Below are 11,435 nucleotides of genomic sequence, written 5' to 3' on the forward strand. Positions count from 1 at the left end.
AGTTCCTCACACATTACCAAAGGGTATAACAATACTATGCATAAGCTTAGCTGCTGTTGATTTGTAGTATAATCTACATAATACAGCTGTGTCCAAACTTTCAAAGAGTAGACCTTACTAACATACCTGAGGTCTAGCCATGTAAACAATCATAAATATGTCTAATATATAATTTACTTGGATTTGCAATGAAATCTTAAATATGAGTTTGCAAGTATAAAACTATAAAATCATAATCTTGTTGCTACAGACTCACCTGATACAGTCAGTGTAACAGCATCACTGATCACTGAGCTCTGAGAGTCACGTCTCTGTCCTCTGCAGGTGTAGTTACCACTGTCAAAATCATTAATAAACCTAATTGTGGCCCACTTTATTGTGCTGTTGGTAAAGACTTTGTTTTTTTTTCCACTGTGGAAAGTGTTGTTATCCTTATACCAGCTGTATGTCCACTCAGTGTCTCCTCCTCCCTGTATGTCACATGTGAGAGTAACATTCTCTCCTCTGTACACGTGTTTATCAGGCTTTATAGTCACCACAGCTTTAGCACTTCCTATAAAACAACCTGCTGTTAATAAATGAAGTAGCTCCTACGTTTGCAGAGGTGAGCCGAGTCAAACAACACTATGAAGAATTTACGTAATAGTAAATATACTGCTTTAAATACAGAATTAATGTGTAAAACTAAAGAATCACAATAAGACTTAAGTAAAATTATCAGTTCTTTGTGTAGTATAGTTTCACTGAACATTTATAATTCTTAATTTTTATAATAACATATTATAATATGTCAAAATATTTTTTAAACATTTTACCAAGAAAATAGTCAAGAGCCAGACAGCGTGAGGGAATTCACCAAGAGCACAAAGGCAAATTTAATGAAACAAATAATAATAATAATAATAATAATAATAATAATAATAATAATTTATCACATTGTTCCCCCGTACTTTGCACCACTTACATTGTTTTTACCTATGATGTTTTGCCTCTATCATTACAAGCCCTGTCCTAATACAGCTTCCACTTAGGTTGAATACAATACCCGTACAAGCCCATGTGGGCCCAAAAAGATTGCTTATGGTTCTAATGAGTTTATCATTGTGTTTGTGTTTCTACTAAAGCTTGGCAGTTTCTAGTTTCTAATCCTGTAAATATTAAATAAAGTCCCACCTGCACGAGTGTCCTGACTTCTTTTCTCTTACACAACTGAGTTAAAGTAGCTGATTCTCTTTACAGATATGAGATAATATTAACAAACTCAGAAACTCTGCAGGGTAATGCACAAAACACAACCTTCTCTGCTCCAATTCAAATTAAATATGCACAAACAAACAACATACAATGTACAGTACACTCACCTTGAGCAGGTTTCAATGGTATAAGTGAAATCAGCACTGAATAGGAATAAAAACAGAACATGTGCTTTATACATCTAAAAGATTCAGTACATCATTAAACACTACACATTATAGACACAATGATGCACTGATGTGATCTCAAACAAAGTACTACTGATTCCTCAGATGGCCAAGTGTAGGACATTTTCATAAAAAAAATTAAAATAACATCAAGGAGTTAATGAAAAATTTTGTCACACTTAAATGATCCAGGTCAAACTAATTTCAAACTGGTATAATTTTATTCAATTATAAATCCACAATACTATAAAAAAATAAAAAGGTTGTATTAGATCTTTATATTAACATTATATGTTTTAAACGTTTTTTTTTTTTATTTTAGTTCTTTTTATTTATATTTATTTCCTATTAATAATCTTTTAAGGGTGGCACCATGGTGTAGTGGTTAGCACTGTCGCCTTGCACTTCCAGGGTCCGGGTTCGATTTCCGGCCAGGGTCGATTCCCGTCTCTGTGTGCATGGAGTTTGCATGTTCTCCCCGTGCTTTGTGGGATTCCTGCAGGTACTCCGGTTTCCTCCCACAGTCCAAAGATATGCAGGTCAGGTGAATTGGTGAATTGGTGTTCCCAAATTGCTCATAGTGTGTAAGTGTATATGTGTGTGCCCTGTGATGGATTGGCACCCTGTCCAGGGTGTACCCTGCCTCGTGCCCTAAGCCTCCTGGAATAGGCTCCAGGTCCACGCGACCATGAATACAGCATAAGCGGTATAGAAGATGAGTGAGTGAGTGAGAATAATCTTTTATTTTTAAGGTCACGGGCAGTCGTTTAAGCATTTTATTGCATATTGTACTGTATGAGATGGTGTATGTGACAAATAAATTTAAAATTTGAACTTGTATTTGCTGTATGTCCTGCAGACCTCATTTATCTGAGTTCATACCACTCTATTGTTTTAGAAAAAAAAAAAAATTAAATAGATATTATTCTGACCATAACAAATGCTAAGATGAAACGTATTATACTATTTATTACAGAGTACTTTTGTAGTTTTGTTTACCAAAGTCACTTTTTTTAAACTGTGTAACAAAAAAACTTGTGTTTCTGGTCAAAACGGACAGATAAGATATATTAATTGAAAACAAAAGCTCAAATATACACAGGGAAAATGTCTCGGATTACTTTGCTGGAACCCTGTTCCCTAAAAAGGCGGGAACGAGATGCTGCATGAAAACGATGATGGGAACATCTTTCTGTGTTGCCGGTTGTGAAGCATGTGTGTATCAAACACACAAAATTTTGGCCTATATAACCTCGGTCAGGTGAGGTCATCTGATGAGACGCACCTTCAGGTTATAAATAGGAGTAAACCGGAAACATTCCTCAGATCGATTTTGTCTGAAGAGACGTCCGGTCACGTAGGCAGTGCGGATGTGGAGCGCGGCATCTCGTTCCCGCCTTTTCAGGGAACAGGGTTACAGCAAAGTAACCCGAGACATTGCCTTTCAAAGGCTTCACTCGATGCTGCGTGAAAACGCTATGGGAACGAAAAGTGTCTGTGTAATGGCTACAAGATGTTTATGTATGGATGGATATATTAGTGGTTTGGATTTTATGAGACCAATGTGTGAATGTAAATGGTGTGGATGTGAAGGGAGGAGTACACGGGAGAAGCAAAGAGAATGTGCTAAAAATGTGTGTATATGTATACTAATAGAGGCAGTGTTAAAAACATGTGTCTTTTTCGCTTTGTTCTGCCTGAACTAAGAAGTCAACTATAGGTAGTTGATTACACTTCCCTGGGAGCATTCACCTGTGGGGGGGCAGGGGCACGCTGCTCAGAAATACACAGACTCTCGTTGTGAAGCAGCAGCTCCGTGTGTTGTGTGTTGTTTTTAACAATAATATCTCCCCTCATCAGGTATGGACTAAAAAAATATCACATTAACCCATTTCTGAGATGTTAGAGAATGAGGTAAAAAAGAGTTATTGCTATATTGTGATTAATTTATTGTTGTTAACCTGTTCAACCTGTATATTGTCTATGCTCAACATGTGCTCTGGGCTAATGAATGATGTCACACAGTCTCAGAAGTTACATGTATATGTACATAAATGTTGTGGTGTTTAACTGTGTAAGTTACGGATTTCACTGGTCACTTTATGTTCAAGAGAAATTCATAGTAAAGTTGCAAGTACGACCACAAGAGTCGAATATGCACCGTAAGTATGTGTATCTGTCTGTGCTACATTTTCAGTGGTTATTCTTGGCTAACATCCTGTTAAGCATGATGAAGACAGTTATGTTTACATGTAGCGTAATATGTTTCCTGGAGATGTAGGTGATTATCATTTAATGTAATGTAATTATGTAAGTTAACTTTTTTTTTCTTTCTTTGCAATATAAGTTGACCGATGACGCTAAACCAATGTTTTGTCACTTCAAGTTGAGTTCGATTAATCTGTGTGCCATATGTACATATATACATATGACATTATTTGAACTGTTTACATTGATGTCCGTTTTATTGATTCAAAAAAGAAATACACAGACTCTCGTTGTGAAGCAGCAGCTCCGTGTGTTGTGTGTTGTTTTTAACAATAATATCTCCCCTCATCAGCTCAGGTGGTGAGGGTGCTACATTTTGGAGGCACCGCTGGGATTCTTTTCACTTCTTGATTCAATAAAGGTTGGCGTCCATAGATGATGGTCTACCTCCAGTGCTATTCATTCTAAATTTGGTCTTGGACAAAGAGCGTAGTGGGAACGGCTGGCGTCAGCATCGAGTCAGGAGACAAAGTGCATGCTGTCCGGGATTAATCTTCGAGTTCCAGAGCATTGCCATCTTCCAGCAAGCTAAGCACGCTTTTGCATATCACACTGCACATACCTAGAGCCAAAGTGAACAATGGATCAGCTAGAGGACTTGAAACTCGAAGTGATAGGATCATTGTATTCGCTGTCAAGAGAAATACTTGTTAAATTGTGTGAGTTTATAAATATTGATGAGTGTGAAAATGTCATCAGTAAAACGCGCTCAGTTGTCATCTCTGTGCTTGTGAAACATATTGAGAGGGAGGAGTTAAGTGAACTAGTAGATGAGGGTATGTCTGACTTTTTGCATTTGAGGGACAAGATATATGAACTACAGAGGGATAATGAACAAACCCCAGAGCCACAAATCACAGCTCAGGTGGTGACTGCAGATGCAGAGCAGGAAAGTCTACAAAAGGAGATTGACAAATTACAGCTAGCCCTGCAAAAGTTGATTGAACAAAAGCAGAACATTGTTACAAACACACAGCAAATTACTGCTCCAACCCACATAAACACACAGTTAAGGGCAGGTACACCAAGAAACACCAGTTTAAATGAACCCCGAGCATTGGCACGGCCAGTTGTAGCGACCTGGAACCGAGAGTTCAAGATATCTGGTCAAATAGGTGAACCTGGACAAAAAGATAAACTCACCTTCTCGAGTCTTGCTCACCAAATCGAACATGTGCTGAGCAGGGGTTTTTCCGAACTTGAAATTGTGGATGCTGTGATAAGATCAATTGCACCAGGCATGCAGCTTCGCAGCTACCTGGAGGGAAAGATAAGCCTTACACTGCCCACACTGAGGCGCATACTCAGGGCCCATTTTCAAGAAAGGGGCGCAACGGAATTGTATAAACAACTCACATCAGAGGTCCAAAGCCACAAAGAGACTCCCCAAATCTTTCTTGTCCGCTGTTTAGACCTAAGGCAAAAAATCTTATTTGCCTCACAAGAAGCTGACTCCAGTTTAAAGTATGACCCGAACCTGGTCCAGAGTATGTTTCTTCATACTATCCTGACTGGCCTGCAGAATGACAGCATCAGGGGTGACCTGCGACCCTATTTAACACAACCTGATGTGAGTGATGAACTGCTCTTTGATAAAGTCAATCTAGCTTGCGCCCATGAGGCTGAACGGCAAAATAAAAAGAAATTTGTTCAATTAAATGTTACAAAGGTGCACACTGTCCAATCCAATGACCCCAACATTGAAAAGAAAGGAAAAGCACTATGTCAGAAAAACACTGAGAAGACGGAATTTGATATTCTAAATGAGTTGAGGGAAATGCGCTCGGAAATGGAGCGCATTTACTGAAAGATCTTAGCGTAGAGGTTTCTCAGATTAAAACGTCAATAAAACAGCCGCAGATCATGTCTGCCCAGAGTTCCACCCTAGTAACAGACGTAACTAGTGCGCTACCACCACAAGCTCAGTATTACCAGCAGCCTTATATGCAGAGAAGAGAGACAGGACAGCGTCCACAGTGGTTTCCAGCACAGCGGTATTACCCCCCTACAACTCAAATAAGAAAATGTGTTGCCTGTCAGCAAAGTGGCTTAGACCTCTATTGTACTCATTGTTACAAGTGTGGTGGCGGTGACCATTTTTCAGCTGGCTGTCGGGCGCGGATGACCATGGTTCACAGGAATGGCCCTTTAAACGAGAATGGGTCACGACCGCGGGACAGGGAGTGACCAGTTCTGTACAAGAGTCCCCTCAGCGCTGTACATACTGTGGTGTCGTCAGTCCAGGCATCATATTAAGGCACTGTGCAAACTGTAAACAGACATTGTATTGTTCAAAAGCATGCCAAGCAAATCATTGGGCCAGTCATCAGAAGCAGTGTAAACAGTATTCAAAATCAAACGTGAGTACAAAAATTATGACGTCAAGCAAACCTACTTATGCTGCATTGGTAGGAAAACAGTGTCTTGTGCAATGCTACCTTCAAGACTTATTAGTGGAAGTGTTATGGGATACTGGTTCTCAAGTCTGTATTGTCGATGAATGGTGGAAAAATTAATACTTGCCAGATGTGAAATTGAGGGACGTATCAGAGGCAGTGGATGCACCAGACGAACTTCGCCTGGTAGCGGCAAATGGTCATGACATACCCTACATAGAATGGATGGAAGTCACCTTTGGACTAGAGCTGGACAGAAAGAAAGACAGTGGACTTACCATACCAGTGCTAGTGATGAGGGGCAGACACTTGTGCCATCCTATCATTGGGTATAATGTAATTGAGCAGATATCAACTAAGAACAGGTTAATCCAGGCACACGATAGTGATGTAGGAAAGGAGAAAAACCAAAAGATTCAAGCATTTATCAGGCAAGTCTACGCAGAAAGGCCACAGGAGTACACCATCAAAACCACAAGGGAACGAGTCAGTGTGGCTAAACATACTTCAGTTCAAATTGAGTGTAAAATACAGACATCTCCACTGAATGAGGATACAGTACTAATTTTTGAACCTGATGTGAACCCTACATGGACTGAGGGGTTGGAGTTTTGCGAAACCCTTGTGAAACTGCGGAGAAAGACCTCACCATATGTCATCGTTTCTGTTCAAAACCCTACTGATCATGATATAATGCTGGATGGCAAAACAATTATCGGCACAGTGCACCCAGTCCAGGTCGTATACCCATGTGCTGTATTTGAGAAGCCCCACCCCAAATCTGTGAGAGTAGGTCAAGTCACCAATATGTCTGAACTAGACTCTGATTCAACATGGGACCCACCCTTGGACTTAAGTCACCTCAGTGAGGGTAAAAGGCAACTTGTAAAACAGATGTTAAGAGAGGAAGCAGCTTCCTTCTCAAAGTCTGATGATGACATTGGCTGCATAGACGGACTACAATTGACCATCTCGCTAAAAGACACTACCCCCGTCACCCGCACTTACCAGTCAGTTCCTAGACCTCTGTACAAAGAGATGAAGGACTACCTCCACGACCTAATAGCTCATGGTTGGGTGCGAAAGTCAAACTCTGCATATTCCTCGCCTGTAGTTTGCGTTCGGAAAAAAGATGGAAGTTTACGTTTGTGTATATAGGGAACTAAATCGAAAGACAAACCCTGACAGACAGCCCATCCCGCGGGTTCAAGACATCATGGACAGTCTAGGAGGGAATACCTGGTTCTCATTACTTGACCAAGGGAAAGCATATCATCAGGGCTTTATGGCCAAAGAGAGTCGACCCTTAACAGCATTTGTAACACCATGGGGGTTGTATGAATGGATTCGTATCCCATTTGGTCTGATGAATGCCCCCGCAGCTTTCCAACGCTGCATGGAAGAGTGCCTGGAAGAGCTCAGGGATGACTGCTGTGTCCCTTACCTTGATGACACCCTGGTGTTCAGCAAATCGTTTGAAGACCATGTTAATGATGTGAGGAGGGTCTTGCAGCATTTAAGGCGATGTGGAATTAAGCTTAAGCCAAAAAAATGTGAAGTGTTTAAGCGAGAAGTACGTTACCTGGGGAGGATTGTTTCTGCAGAAGGGAGTAGAATGTACCCTGCCGACACTGCAGCAGTAAGAGCGTTGAAGGAAAAAAGACCTGCCACAGTGGGACAGTTGCGAGCAGTACTTGGCCTGTTGAGTTATTACAGGCAATATATCCAAAGTTTTTCCAAGATCGCTGGACCGCTGTATGATCTGCTAAAGAGAACAGATGAGACGAAAGGGGAGGAAAGTAATGGCCTTACTACTAGGGCCACGATCAGCAAGAAAAAAGGAGTGCCTTCTCAAAAACCCATCGCATGGACAGAACATCATCAGCAGATATTAGAGAAATTGATAGACTGCCTGGCAGAACCTCCAGTCCTTGGATTTCCTGATTTTACGCAACCCTTCGTACTTCATACAGATGCCTCAAACCAGGGGCTTGGTGCTGTCTTATACCAACAACAAAGTGGGAAACTTGTGTGGAAAGAGTGATTGCGTACGGATCCCGCACGTTGACAGCCTCCGAACGAAATTATCATATGCACTCAGGGAAACTGGAGTTTTTGGCGTTGAAGTGGTCAATCACTGAGAAGTTCCGTGATTATTTGTATTACGCACCCACCTTTACTGTCTACAGCGACAACAATCCGCTTACCTATGTAATGACAAGTGCCAAGCTCAATGCAACAGGATGCAGATGGGTAGCAGAACTGGCGGACTTTCATTTTACCATTAAATACCGCCCTGGGAAAGAAAACGTCGATGCAGACAGTTTATCCCGAATGCCACTGGATATGGAAGGTATAATGGAGCAATGTACAGAGGAACTCTCATCAGACTGTGTAAAAGCAACCATACAGGCTATAGAAGTTCAAGGTCTGGCCATGTCATGGATGGCCACAGCTTCATTTTTTGACTCAAAGGGTACAGTGAACCAGACTGAGATTTATCCTGCCGAACAGATTCGCCAAGCACAGAGAGATAATACTCACATTGGACCAATAGTACAATTTAAATTAGCTGACATGAAACCCACCAAACAGTCATTAAAATTACTCAGTGCAAAGAGTAAAAGTCTGCTGCGCCACTGGGACAAGTTGTACATGGAAGAGGATGGAATCCTCCGCAGGAGGACAGCTAACCGGAAACAGCTAGTGTTACCAGAAAAATACAAACAACGTGTTATGGAAGAGCTGCATAGTAAAATGGGACATCAAGGGGTGGAAAGAACGGCATCATTGATTGGAGACAGATTTTTCTGGCCAAAAATGCAGTGTGAAATTGAACATTTTGTGACAAAGAGATGCAACTGTCTAAAACAAAAGAAACCAAGTAGAGAGACCAAAGCACCCCTCATGAATATTGTAACCACTCATCCCTTTGAACTTGTGTCCATTGATTTTCTGCACCTTGATAAAAGTAAAGGGGGATACGAATATATATTAGTAATAGTTGATCATTTCACAAGGTTCGCACAAACTTATGCAACAACATCGAAATCTGCCAAAACAGTCGCTGAGCGAATTTTTAATGACTATGCACTTAGATTCGGATTTCCCCAAAAGATTCATCATGACCAGGGAGCGGAATTCGAAAACCAATTATTCTCCCTTTTGAAAAAGAATTGCGGGATGGCAGGGTCACGAACAACCCCATATCACCCTCAAGGAAACGGACAGGTTGAACGCTTCAATCGGACGTTGCTTCAGATGCTAAAGACGTTAACAGAGGCCCAGAAGGCCAACTGGAAGGAATCATTGAACAAGCTGACCTTTGCTTACAACAGTACACGATGCGAGGTTACTGGATTTTCCCCATTCTACCTTCTGTTTGGGAGGCCACCAAGACTACTTGTTGATTTCCTTTTTGGATTAGCACCCGAAGGAGGGGCTGATGACCATAAGGAGTATGTAAAAAGATGGAGGCAAGGAATGCGGGAGGCATATGAAATTGTTGAGGAAAATACCAGAAAGTCAGCTGGAAGGAATAAGAGAAACCATGAGAGGAAAGTAAGGAGTTCAGTCCTGCACCCTGGTGACCGTGTTCTGGTGCGAAATCTCACACCCAGGGGAGGCACAGGGAAACTGCGCAATCATTGGGAAGATCTTATACACAGCGTTGTCCGCAGAATGGGAGAGGGCCCTGTTTACGAAATAAAACCAGAACTGGGAAAGGGCAGATCGAGGGTCCTGCACCGGAATCTCTTGTTGCCGTGCGATTACTTACCGCTGGAAATGGAATCAAGTACACAACCAACGACCAAGAAAAAAATTGATAAGTCAGCGGCTGTAGTCAACAAGGATTTTGGGTCAGAAGATGAGGATGAAGGGTATGCATATTACTATGACCTCCCTGAGCCCCATCAATTTGCAGAAGGAAACAATGAGTTAAGGGAGACAAACCTCCCTGAGATACAGACCCATCAACCGGCGGAAGAAAACAGTGAGGGAGAGGATGCAAACATACTTGAATCCCAACTCCATCAATCTGGGAGAAGAAATAGCGAGTCAGAAAATGCAAGCATGCCAGCTAGCCAGCCCAGTAAACCTGCACAAGAAAGAGACAGAGTTAGTCAAGACGTAGTAGTGAGTGGTGAGTGGATGAACATACAGACAGAAAATGAAGTATCTCAACAGCAAAAAGGCATTGCAGATAATGGACAGGTTGAACCTGACAGTACTGGGGATATGGGTAAAGCACCAAGTGAAAGGGGCAGTGGAGAAGAACAGAGGCTCAGGTGGCCTAGAAGAGAAAGAAGACAACCAAAAACATTTACATATGACTACCTGGGTACTCCTACATGCTACAGTACAAAGCAAACAACACCCGTGACATCTCAATCAGTGCCATATGGAATGTGGAGTTTAAATCAATGGACTAGCTCAGTACCTCAGTATGCACCAGTTTTGTTCTATCCCTAAAAGAGAAATACATGTATTTACCTGAACAGGGGAGGGAGACTTCAAGGCAGACAGAAAGAAACCCGTTAAACAAAGAAAAAAATGCAGACCACACACAGCCCATCCATTAGTTGGAGCACTTGTCCAGTACAATCATATTTCATCTAATGATATGTCTTTTGTTTGGTGATGTCGGGACGACATTTGTTTTCGAAGGGGAGAGTGTAATGGCTACAAGATGTTTATGTATGGATGGATATATTAGTGGTTTGGATTTCATGAGACCAATGTGTGAATGTAAATGGTGTGGATGTGAAGGGAGAAGTACACGGGAGAAGCAAAGAGAATGTGCTAAAAATGTGTGTATATGTATACTAATAAAGGCAGTGTTAAAAACATGTGTCTTTTTCGCTTTGTTCTGCCTGAACTAAGAAGTCAACTATAGGTAGTTGATTACTCTTCCCTGGGAGCATTCACCTGTGGGGGGGCAGGGGCACGCTGCTCAGAAATACACAGACTCTCGTTGTGAAGCAGCAGCTCCGTGTGTTGTGTGTTGTTTTTAACAATAATATCTCCCCTCATCAGGTATGGACTAAAAAAATATCACATTAACCCATTTCTGAGATGTTAGAGAATGAGGTAAAAAAGAGTTATTGCTATATTGTGATTAATTTATTGTTGTTAAGTAATTGAAAGTTTAACCTGTTCAACCTGTATATTGTCTATGCTCAACATGTGCTCTGGGCTAATGAATGATGTCACACAGTCTCAGAAGTAACATGTATATGTACATAAATGTTGTGGTGTTTAACTGTGTAAGTTACAGATTTCACTGGTCACTTTATGTTCAAGAGAAATTCATAGTAAAGTTGCAAGTACGACCACAAGAGTCGAATAT

Source organism: Clarias gariepinus, chromosome 1 (genome assembly GCF_024256425.1).
Source record: "Clarias gariepinus isolate MV-2021 ecotype Netherlands chromosome 1, CGAR_prim_01v2, whole genome shotgun sequence".
NCBI lineage: Eukaryota > Metazoa > Chordata > Actinopteri > Siluriformes > Clariidae > Clarias > Clarias gariepinus.